The sequence below is a fragment of the Coenobita brevimanus genome, chromosome 61 (genome assembly GCF_032717465.1).
Source record: "Coenobita brevimanus isolate Jiangsu-jjx chromosome 61, ASM3271746v2, whole genome shotgun sequence".
NCBI classification, from domain to species: domain Eukaryota; kingdom Metazoa; phylum Arthropoda; class Malacostraca; order Decapoda; family Coenobitidae; genus Coenobita; species Coenobita brevimanus.
Genome location: NC_137014.1, coordinates 32708566 through 32720871, shown reverse-complemented (window position 1 = coordinate 32720871; position 12306 = coordinate 32708566).

Genomic DNA, 12306 nt, shown 5'->3' with positions numbered 1-12306 from the left:
AGAAAGAGACGGGGGAAAAGAGAGAGAGAGAAAAAAAAAGGTAAAGTGAGGAGAAGGTGGATACAGGAAGAAGCGAGAGAAAAACGAGAATGAGGGGGAGATGGGATGATGATTGGATTGAAATGAAATAAGAGAAGGTGGGATAGGAGTGAAACAGTAGCATAGTTATGGTCAAATGGTTACTTTACACTATATAACCCATTTACACACACACACACACACACACACACATCAACCCACCTACAATCACAAACGCCCTCTGACCCACTAAGACTCTCCACACCCAGTATATATACACTCCTACAGTTACACACACACACACACACACACACACACACACACACACACACACACACACACACACAGACGAAGTATATACATTATGGAACTGTGTGTAGTGTGATTTTCCAATTTCGTTAACATAGTATTGTCAGAATGACTTAATGGAGAGAGAGAGAGAGAGAGAGAGAGAGAGAGAGAGAGAGAGAGAGAGAGAGAGAGAGAGAGAGAGAGAGAGAGAGAAGGGGGGGAGTCATCATACGAGTAGAGAATTGTTTGTTCTTGAGAATCGTCAGCTGTGGGAAACTAATTATTTCTGCAAGAAAATTATTCTCTCTCTCTCTCTCTCTCTCTCTCTCTCTCTTTCTGTCTCTCACGGCAAATGGAATAAAGAATCAGTAAGAAGATTATGAGTGGGAAAAATGATTGCTTTTCTGAATTGCTTCAATGGAATCAGGTAAAGTTGGGTTGGGTCTGATACCTGGTTAGACATTGTTAGGTTAGGTCAGGTTACTTTGGATATGACTGAGCTGGGTTAGGTTGGGCTAGTTTAGGCGAGGTTAGGTTAGATTTATTTGGGTTAGCTCATGTTTGTTGAAATTGGTTTGGGCTAGGTTATCTTAAGGCAGGTTAGGCTATTTTAGGTTAGATTTGGTTGGGTAAGGGTACATTATGTTTGGTTATTTTAGGTTAGATTAGAGTAATTTTGGTAAGGTTAGATCAAGTTTGGTTAATTTAGGGTAGGTCAAGTTAGGTTATGTTAAGTTTGGCTTGTTATGTTTTGGTTTCTGTACGTTAGGTTTGAGTTCGCTTGATTTGGCTTGGTTGATTTGTTTTAGTTAGGGTAGGATGGGTTAGGTTAGGTTAGGTTGGGTTGGATTGCTTTAGGTTAGGTTTTGTTTTGTTTAGTTTGATGATGTATGGTTAGGTTAGATGAATTTAGGCTGAACTGAGATGGATTTGGTTGGGATGCATTGGGTTGGGTTGCGTTAGGTTAAGGTTAGACTAGGTTAAGGATAGGTTTTGGGGTATGGTTAGGTCAATTTAGGTTAGGTTAGGTTAAGATAGTCTAGGTTAAGTTTGTTAGGACTGCGTTAGGTAAGTTAGATTTAGTTATTCTTGGTTGGGTTAGGTTAGGCCTAGTTTTCTGAATAAGCTGGGCGACATTGGGTTCGGTTAGGTTAGTTTATATTTAATTTGGATGGGTTGGTTGAGATTGTGTTACGTCAGGTTTGGTTATATTCGGTCATGTAAAATTAGGTTGCAGTAAGATAGTTTAATTCATGATTAATATCCCTAGGTTAAGTTAGGTTACCCGGTAGGCCAAACTAGATTAGGGTAGGTTTGGTTTACTATGGGTTAGGTTAAGCTGGGTTATCTTAGAGTAAATTAGGCTGAATGAAGGTGAATTTCTTTGATTTGGGTTTTATGATCTAGATTGTATTGATTTGGGTTGAGTTGTTGGCTTTGGTTAGGTTTGGTTGGGTTGGGTTAGGTTAGATGAAGTTAGGTTGGGTTAGGCTAAAACATCTTTTGTAGTCAGGTATGATTTGGTTTGATTTGTTACTTCCGCCAGCGAAAGTTGGAGGAGGTTATATATTCATCCCTGTTTGTCTGTTTGTCCACAAGATACCTCAGAAAACTATTGATGAATTCAAATGATATTTATGAATATATAGGTCATGGGCCAAAGAAGAGTTGATGAAATTTTGATGGCGATATGAGTTCGAGTTCCGATTTAGGACTGTTTTTCGTTTTTTGTCTGAAAGGTGTCTTAAAAAGTTATTGGTGATTCTAACGAAATTGTATGGATGTGGGGGTCATGGGCCAAGATTTTTTTTTTTTTTTTTTTTTTTTTTCAAATATTGGTGGTGATCTGAGCTGTCTAGTACAGAGTGCTGTCTTTACTGTTTATTACCTCCTCCAACGAAGTTGAAGTTATGTATTCTCCATTTGTCTGTCTGTTTCTTTGTTCACATGATATCTCAAAAAGTTATTGTTAGATTTCAATGAAATTCTGTGGATATGTAGGTCATGGGCCAGGAGGAAGAGCTGATTAAATTTTGTTGGTGGTCTGTGTGTGCTTTAACTTGGGTTTGTTTCGGTGAGATTCAGTTAGGTTTGACTTCTGTTAGATTAAGCTGGATTAGTTGCGTTGGTTTGTATGGGTTGGGGTAGGTTGGATTTAATTGGTTTAGATGAGGTTCGGTTGGGTTAGATTAAGTTAGGTTGCATTAGTGTCTTAAGTTTAACTGTTAGGTTAGGTTGGTTTAGGTTACTTTATGTCATGTTGGGAAAGGTCAGTTTAAAGTAGACGCAAGCCAATAGCAATGGCAAAAGAGTGGTCGTGTTGAAGAGAAAGATAACGATAATGATATGACTGTTTATGATAATAATAAGCAAATAGAACAGTGTGCTGTATAGTGTGACAGTGAGCTATGTTGTGTGTGTTACAGTGTGTGGTATGACTGCATGTCGTAGTGCAGGCCGCAGGGGAATTTTTGAGTGCTTTCCCTGTCGCAAACACACACTGTCCAATGTTTTATTTATTTATTTAATTTTTTTCTGAAGTGATTACTTAAGTGGAAGCTGTGCCGCACCATAATTGGAAAATAATAATTCATTCACAAGCCTGCCTTCCGTTGTACCTTGAGGGTCTTAATTTAAGTGGGTCTGATGATTTCGTAACACCTGACATAGGCCTGTATTGTACACGTTGCACCTCGATACCCTCTTATATGTTATTAAAAAGAAAAACTTTCATTGGCATTAAAAAATTTTAATTATCGTCCGAAAGAATGCTAAGGTGTAATAAACAAGGTGGACAAATCTGTGAAAGAGCTGCTAGGGAGTCTCATATGCCACCTAAAATACTGCTGCATGTTATGCATAGTAGCCTAGTATTGTTCCCTTGTACTCTCATCGACTCTTGTAGAGCTGTTAACACTTCAAAAATGAATTAACGTAGAAAAAGCAAGGATCATAAGTTCATAACTCACGTCCACGATGACTTGGTTAAGATCCTGTACGCGCACATTCTTAGATATTCAGAAATGATGCGCCGCGATTCCAAAAGCACATAATATATGCCCATAGTACATAATAACCATGGACCTTCTAAGTGTCTCCTTTTAAATATCGCTGCATTGCTTTAGGGACTATTTTTATACTTTCGTTACCCTTTAAGAAATCCGTCTTCTGTAGATGCTAACTGAAAGAAAACTTTGAAGTTTGGTAAACTGTTATAAATACTTATGCTATTGAAAACATTACCCTCGTGCTGGTGTTATGCTTTCAGCGGTGTGTGTGTGTGTGTGTGTGTGTGTGTGTGTGTGTGTGTGTGTGTGTAATTCACCGGGTCGGTCAGGATCACTTGATGGTCGTGATCGTCAGCTTTTACCCTCCCGGAAGGGAGCTGAGAGCTCATATAGTCCGATTTAAGGGCAAGGCTGTGACCTTCACACACGCACACACCCGTCCCCTTGCTCAAGGGGGACAGTAACCACCCACTTCGTCAGTGAAACTTTTCGCAACCTGAGCGAGGCGCGAAATCCCGTCCACCAGTTGGCAAGAGAGAACGTTACCACTGCACCAGCGAGCGGTGTGTGTGTGTGTGTGTGTGTGTGTGTGTGTGTGTGTGTGTGTGTGTGTGTGTGTGTGTGTATGTGGGTGTGTGGGTGTGTGTGTGTGTGGTGTGGCGTGTTGTGTCGTGTATTGCGTGGTGTGGTGTGGTTTGTATGGTGTGGTGTGTCTCATGTTTGAGGTGTGTGTGTTTTTTTATGGTATGGTGTGATGTGTAGTATGGTGTGGTATTGTTTGGTGTGCTACCTTGTGGTGAGTGTTGTGTGGTGTGTCTGAATTGTGGTGTGGTGTGTATGATTCGTGTGTGATGAATGTGTTGTGGAGTATGTGTTAAGATATGGTGTGGTGTGGGGGGATGTACTGTGCTTTGCTGTATGTATGTCTTGTGGTGTTTTGTGGTGTGGTGCAGTGTGGTGTTTTGTCGCGTGTTGTGATGTGGTGTGCTGTTCTATAAGTAGTGTGGTGTTTATGTGTGTGTGGTGTGTGATGTAATTGGAAGTGTGTCGTGTGGTCTGCGTGCAGGAGTATGCTGGTTTTGTGTGTGTGGGGGGGGGGATGAGGGTGGAGTGGTATGATGTGGTGTGGTGTGGTGCTGTATGGTATGGTATGGTATGGTCTGGTGTGGTTTGTTATGTATTGGTTTTTTATATGCAAGAGAGAAGGAGCCAAGGGCTAGAAGCCCGCAAATTGTTCCCTCCAAGAAAAAGTACAAAATGATAAAAGTGAGCCAAATTCAAGATCCGTTCATTTCGAGATGCCTGGACAGGACACATTACATTTAAACGACTGGAGGTCATAGGCAGTAGGAAATATAGACAGAGGAAGACAATTCCAGAGCTGACCTGTTGCACACATGAAGGACTGGTAATAATGGTTAACTCTTTTATTAGAGAGTTAGGCAGAAAAAGGATGAGAGTTTGCTGCTAGACGGATGCTCCGCGCCCGTCTTAGTGGTGGAGTGATGTAAACAGGCAGTTCAGAGGAGCAATGATTACTGAAGAAGCGATAGAAGTAGAGATAAAGATGTAACGGTGCAGCGAAGAGATAGAGGTTGAAGGCAGTCAGTAAGAGGAGGAGAGTTAATGAGACGAGAAGTCTTTGACTCAACCTTGTTGAGAAGAGCTGTACATGGGGAGCCTTCTCATACATGTGAGTTGTACTCTGCACACAGGCGAATAAAATCCGTGTATAAAGTCAACAACTGTGCAGCGGTAAAGAAAACACGGAGTCGGCATAGCAAACCTGATCTCCTGGATGCATATTTTACAAGAGGTAATACGATCATTCAAAGATTAATTCGGAGAGAATGAAACCCCAAATATACTAAAAAAAATGATGCAAGATTGAACTGGGTATTGTTAAACATTAGAGGATACTCCTGTGGTAGATTATGACGGGGCGAAAGATGTAAGAACTGAGTTTTTAATGCATCCCAATCGGAAATATGAGCCAAGTCAGACATTTAGTATGTCATAGCTGTATCTTTGTTTGTTGAGGTAACTGCTGAGATGGACGCTGTTGGAAGTGGATGAAAAAGTGAAGGGTGGAGTCATCAGAGCATGAGTGAATAGGGTTAGATGTACAGCTTAGGTCACTGGTGAATGGAAGGAAGTGATTTGGTGATAGGACAGATCCCTGATGAACATCAGAAAGGAAACGAGAGATAAAAGCACAGACAGAAGGGTGGAAATAGTAAGAGGGCAGTTTGGAAATTAAATATTTATGCCAGGCTCGATCGAAGGCCTTTGAGATGTCAAATGCAATTGCAAGGCTTTCGCCTCGAAAGGAGGATAACCAGGAGTCTGAAAGGAAGGTGACAAGATCGCCAGTGGAGCATCCTTGGCGGAAGCCATACTGACGATCGAAAAAGTTGTAATAGGGAAGTTTTCTTTTTTTTTTCTTTTTTTCTTTTTTTTTTAGATTTAAAAACTTCATAAATAAAGGATGTTTAAACAGTTGAGTGATTGTTGGAGGGTTGGGAATGGTCACCCTTCTTTGGGACAGGCTGAATGTGAGCAAACTTCCAGTAAGTAGGAAAGGTACAAGTTGACAGACAAAAGTGAAAGATTTTATCTAGGCAGGGCGTAAGTGCAGAAGCACAGTTCTTGAGGACAACAGAAGGGACCCCATCAGACCCATATGCCTTGTTGGTACTGAAGCCAATGATGGCAGAAAACATCAATTGAAGAAATTTTAATGTCAGACGTAAGGAAGGCAGAGGGGGGAAGTGATGGAGGAACAGCACCGGAATTGTCTAAGATGGAAGAGAGAATCTGAGTGAAGAGTAATGCTTTATTAGTAGAAGAGACAGCTAGAGTCATCAGAGTGGAAAAGAGAAGGAAAGGATGATGAAGAAAAGCTGTCAGAATGGTTTTTGGGAAGGTATCAGAGGGAGTGGGAAGAATTTGGGTTGGAGAGTTGGGAGCATTTAGTGCGAATGAACTTGTTTTTAGCAGAGTGAAGGACGGACTTTGCATGGTTCTGACAGAAAAATAAAAGAGATGAGATTCAGGGGTGGGTTGGCTCCATCATCTTTTGAAAGCCCTCTCCTCGTTGTGGACAGCATTAGAACAAGTGTGATTGTCTTTCTTTTTTTTTTCCTTAGTTATGGGATAAGAGAAAGGAAATTATGCTTCCATGCTCGAGAGACTTACCTCCTGTAATGCGCGAGGCACATTCAGGTGGCTCTCAGCCATGGAAGCAAAAATCATTTCAGGGAAAATCAAAGAAGTACTGCTTGAGGGCCTCGCAGTCAGCAGCTCCGAAGTGCCAAAGCCACTGCTTCTTGGGAGGGTCTATTTGCCTTACTGGGGCAATAGGACAGGTTAAGGTGATAACGCTGTGATCGGAGGAGCCCAGTGGAGAGAAAAGGTTAACAGCGTAAGCAGTAAGATTAGTTGAAAGGAAAGAGACGAGTATGTTGGAACTCTCTCCAAGGCAGTCAGCAATACAGGTAGGGTGCTGTACAAGCTGCTCTGGGTCATTATGGATAGAAAAGCTGTAGCCTTGTTCACCAGGTGGATCAGCGAAAGGAAAGGAGAGCCAAAAGTGGTGGTGAACATTGAAATCATCTAGAATGAAGATTTCAGAGAAAGGAGAAATTGATAAAATGTGTTCCATCTTAGTAAAATAGTCAAAGAATTTTTCATAGCCAGCAGAATTAGGGGTCAAGTAAAGAGCAGAGATATGTTTAGTCAGAGAACGAAAGAATAGCCAAAGCCAGAGAGCAGAGAATTCAGTAAGATTCAAGTTCAGGAACACAAGAGCAAGATATGTTGTTGCGTACATATACACAACACCCACGTTAGGCTTTGAAGTGAGTAAAGAGAAAGTCAAACGATACAGAGAAGGCTTTGCAATCGCTCGCCTCCGACAGCTGAATTTCTGTAAGAAAAAGAATGTGAGGTTCAGAAGTGGTGTTCAACAGAGAGAAAATTAGAGGAAAGGCCCCGAATGTTGCAGAAATGAAGAAGTGAGTCAGACAATGGTTCCGAGCATCTCTCTTAGCTGCCACCGGGAAAGGGGCGGATGGTGGGGGCTTTTATGGTCCCACTCATAGAGACTCCGAGGCTGGCTGATGAGTTGCCATTTTTTCTTTATTTAGTAAAGGATGTATGGTGAGTAATGTGCAAGTATTCTGGTGTTGATTTTTGAGGAAATTTTACAGGAAAGTAGGCCTAAACTGGCCTACTCTGAAACACTGAAATTCCGAGGTCTAAGGAAACGTGAGCTCCAGCTCTCTTTATCAGAGCTTTCCATCCACCTTGCGAGTATTGCCCAGTTCGACTGGAAGTGTGTTTTGTGGTGTGGTGTGATATGGTGTGTATTGTGGTGTGGTGTGGTGTTTTTTGTGATGTGGTGTGTTGTGGTATCTTTCGTGATGTGTGGCGTGGTGTGTATTATGGTGTGGTATGGCTTGGTTTGGTTTGTTTGGGTTTGGTATAGTTTCGTTTGATTTGTTTTGTTGTATTTGTTTTTTTGTTTTGTTTTAGCGTGGCATGGCATAGCATGGCATGGTGTGGTGGGGTGGGGTGTGGTGGGGCGGGGTGGAGTGGGATGAGTGGCATGGGGTGTTGTGGTGTGGTGTGACTTGGTGTGGGGTAGGGTGGGGTGTGGTTAGGTGTGGTGTGAGATAGGGTGGGATGTGGTTAGGTGTGGTGTGGGGTGGGTTTGGGTGCTGTGTGGTTAGGTGTGGCGTGGTGATGTGATAGGATGTGGTGGAGTGGATTGGCGTGGTGTGGTATGGTGTGGTGGGTTGGGGAGTGACATACTCGTGATACAGTGTGGTTTGTGGTGTATTGTGGTTTGATATAAAGTGGTGTGTGCTGTACTGTGATGTAATATAGTATGATGTGTGAAAAGCTTATGGGAGTTCGTGAGTGGCATACTGTGTGGCATGATAACTGGTGTGTGAATGGTGTAGTCTGATTTGTTGTGGCGTGGTGTGGTGGGTGTTGTATGTAAGTGATGTGGTGGGTGTTGTATATGAGTGGTGTGGTGGGTGTTGTATGTGAGTGGTGTGGTGGTTTGTTGTATGTGAGCTGGTGTGGTCTGTGTTGTATGCAAGTTGATATGGTGGGTGTTGTATGTGAGTGGTGTGGTGGTGTTGCATGTGAGTTGGTGATGTCGGTGTTGTATGTGAGTGGTGTGGTGGGTATTGTATGTGAGTGGTGTGGTGGATGTTGTATGTGCGTGGTGTGGTGGGTTTTGTATGTGAGTAGTGTGATTTTGTATGTGAGTAGTGTGGAGAGTGTTGTATGTGAGTGATGTGTGAGTGGTGTGGAGAGTGTTGTATGTGAGTGATGTGTAAGTGGTGTGGAGAGTGTTGTATGTGAGTGATGTGTGAGTGGGGTGGAGAGTGTTGTATGTGAGTGAGTGATGTGTGAGTGGTGTGGAGAGTGTTGTGAGTGATGTGGTGGGTGTTGTATGTGAGTGGTGTGGTGGGTGTTGCATGTGAGTGGTGTGGTGGGTGTTGCATATGAATGGTGTGGTGGGTATTGTACGCGAGTGGTGTAGTGGGTGTGGTGTGTTAGTGGAGTGATGTGTGAGTGGTGTGGTCGGTGTGGTATGTGAATGGTGCGGTGGGTGTGGTGTATGAGTGGTGTGGGGGTGTGGTGTGTGAGTGATGTGTGAGCGGTGTGGTCGGTGTGGTGTGTGAGTGGGATGTTAGATTTGGTGAGTGAGTGGTGACGTGTGAGTGGTGTGGCGTGTGGGTGGTGTGCCATGTGAATGGTATGGTCTGTAATTGGTGTGGTCTTTGGCATGGTCTATGATAAGTGTGATCTGCTAGTAGTATTGTGCGGTGTGGTGTATACGGTGTGGTAAGGAGATTTATGATGAAATGTAGTGTGTGTGTGTGTGTGTGTGTGTGTGTGTGTGTGTGTGTGTGTGTGTGTGTGTGGTGATTTGATGTAGTATGGTATTATGTGGCATACTTTGGTGTAGTGTGGTGTTGTGTGACGTAGCTTGATGTGATATGGTGTTGTGTGGTGTGATATAGTGTAGTGTAGTGTGGTGCGGTTCGGTGAGAGGTAGTGCACCGTGATATGGGAGGCGTGGTGTGTGAGTGGCGTGGTACTTAAATGGTGTGGAGTTTGAGAGGTGTGTGCGAGTGGTGTGGTGTGTAAGTTGTAGTGTGTGAATGGTGTGGTGTTTAAGTGGCGTGGTGTGTGAGTGGCCTGGCGTTAGTGGTGTGGTGTGGTGTGGTGCGGTGTACAGTGTGATAGGTGAGGTGTGGTGATTTGTAGTGTGGTTTGATTTCTGTGTTTGGTGTTTTGTGGTAAGGTGTGGTGTTGTGTGATGTTTTGTGCATGATGTGCAATTGTATGTTAGGGTGTGGTATGGTATGGTATGGTGTGGTATGGTGTATTGTAGGATGGCATGACATGACATGACATGGTGTGGTGTGGTGTGATGTGGTGTGGTATGGCAAGGAGTGGTATGGTATGGCTGGTATGGTATGGTATAGTATAGTGTGGTGTAGTATGGTGTGTAAGTTGGTGTGAGGTGTGGTGTTTGGTGTGGTGTGTGTGGTGTGCAATGGTGTGTGATGAGTGTGTGTATGGTGTGGTGTCTTGTTTTGTGGTGTGTGAAGTTATGTAGTTATGTGTATGGGCGGTGTTTGTGTATGTGGGGAAGGGAGCGTTTGTGTACGTGGAGAGGTGTATGCGTTTGTGGGGGAGGTGCATGTGTGTGCTGGGTGGTGTCTGTGGGGGTATGTGTATGAGTCTGTGTGTGTGTATGTGGGGGTGGGATGTATGTATGTGGAGGTATGTGTGTATGAGTTTGTGTATGTGGGGGTGGGGTGTGTGTATGTGGGGGTGGGGTGTGTGGATGTGGGAGAGGGATGAGTGAATTTGGGGTGAGATGTGTGCATGTGGGGGTGGAATGTGTGAGGGGGTGGGTTGTGTGCGGGGATGCGTTGTGTGTGGGGTGGGGTGTTAGGGGGATGGTGTGTGTGTGGGGTGGGGTGTGAGGGGGATGGTGTGTGTGTGTGTGTGTGTGTGTGTGTGTGTGTGTGTGTGTGTGTGTGTGTGTGTGTGTGAGGGGTTACGTGTGTGTTGGGGGGGTGCTTTGTGTGGGGGTGTTCGTCTGTGTGGGCTGGGGTGTGTGTGGGGGTGGGGACGAGAATAGAGAAGTAGAGTGTGTGTGTGGGTGAGGACGAGAATAGAGGAGTAGAGTGAGTGTGGGGGTGGGAGGGGGGTGGTTCGATGGTGGTGTGTGGTGTGGTGTGGTGTAGTGTGAACTGGGGTAGGGTGGTGTGCCGTGTGGTATGGTGTGGTATTGTATGGTATGGCGTGGTGTGGTGTGGTGTGTAGTGTGGATTGGGGTAGGGTGGTATGGCGTGTGGTATGGTGTGGTATGATGTGGTGAAGTGTGGGGTGGTATGGTGTGGCGAAGCGTGGTGCGGTGAATGGTGTGCTGTATGGAGTTGTGTACGGTTTGGTGTGTGGTGTGGTGTGGTGGTGTACCGTATGGTGTGGTGTGTGGTGATATTGTGTGGAATGGTGTGGTACGAAGTGGTGCGTCTTCATGCATGTGTGTGTGTGTGTGTGTGTGTGTGTGTGTGTGTGTGTGTGTGTGTGTGTGTGTGTGTGTTTGTGTGTGTGTGTGTGTCGTGATGTGTTGCTGTGTGTGGTGTGATGTGGTGTGGTGTGGTGTGGTGTGTGTGGTGTCTTTTCGTGTGTCTGGTATGTGGTATGTGTGATTCGTGTGGTGTGTGATTGCATGTGAGTGTTTATGTGTGTGTGTGTGTGTGTGTGTGTGTGTGTGTGTGTGTGTGTGTGTGTGTCGTGATATGTTTTGGTGTGTGGTGTGGTGTGGTGTGGTGTGTGTGGTGTCTTTTGGTGTGTGTGGTATGTGGTATGTGTTATTCGTGTGGTGTGTGATTGCGTGTATGTGTTTATGTATGTGTGTGTGTGTGTGTGTGTGTGTGTGTGTGTGTGTGTGTGTGTGTTTGTGCTCATATTATAAATCCTTTAAATATCGAATGTTGTAGAAGGACAGAGAGATTGGAGGAACGGAAGGAGGGTAAGAAGAAGGGGTTGAAGGGGAGGAAGGAGGGAAGGGATGGCGGGTGTGGGAGGGAGGAGGTAAAGGAGGAATGAGGGAAGGGAAGGGTGGAGGTAAGAAAGGAAGGAGAGAGGGGGGGATGGAGGGGGAAGGAGGAGGTAAGGAGGGGAAGGAGGGAGGGGAAAACGGGGGAGGGAAGGGGGAGAAAAGGGAAGGAGGAATGGAGAAAGCGTGTTTTTCAGGGAGGAGGAAGAGATGGAGGGGTGAAAAACGAGAGTTGGAAGGACATGGAGGGGAAAGGAAGGAGAGGAAATTGGGGAAAAGGAAAAAGAGGAGAGAGGAAGGGAGGTAGAGGAAAGGAGGGAAGGAGGAAGAACTGGTGTGAAGGAGGGAGGTGATGGAAACAAGCAAGTTAGTGGATGGGGGAGTAGAACTAGGGGAGGGAGGGATGGAGGGAACAAGTGGAAGGAATTACTTTGGGGGGAGTTGGAATTCGCCGGCTCATGGTCAGTCTGGCTTGAACCGTGACTGGTGAAGACTGTCTACGGTTTGGTAAGATAGTTTTCCTTTTTCTTCCCATCAAGTACTTCTGTGAAGATAATACTGATTATGGTATGTAATGTAAACACTCCTGAGTGGTTTTAAACCTCATTCGGGTAATTGGAACCGTAAAAGCTGACAATAGCAAGGCAACAGAGCTGTGAATGGTGTGTGCGTGGATAGGGGTCTATGTGTGGAGTTCGGGGTGGGGTGTGCGCGTAATAATAGTAAATAATAATTCACGGTTTATTAAGGTAATCAGCCCTGAGGCTGCAAATATACATAAAAGTTAGCGCTACATTTGTAAAAGGCGAGCACTGCCTTAAAAGTAAATGTAACAGCCAAATTTACAAAAAAAAGTGATAACTAGGTTTACACGGAAAAATATATATA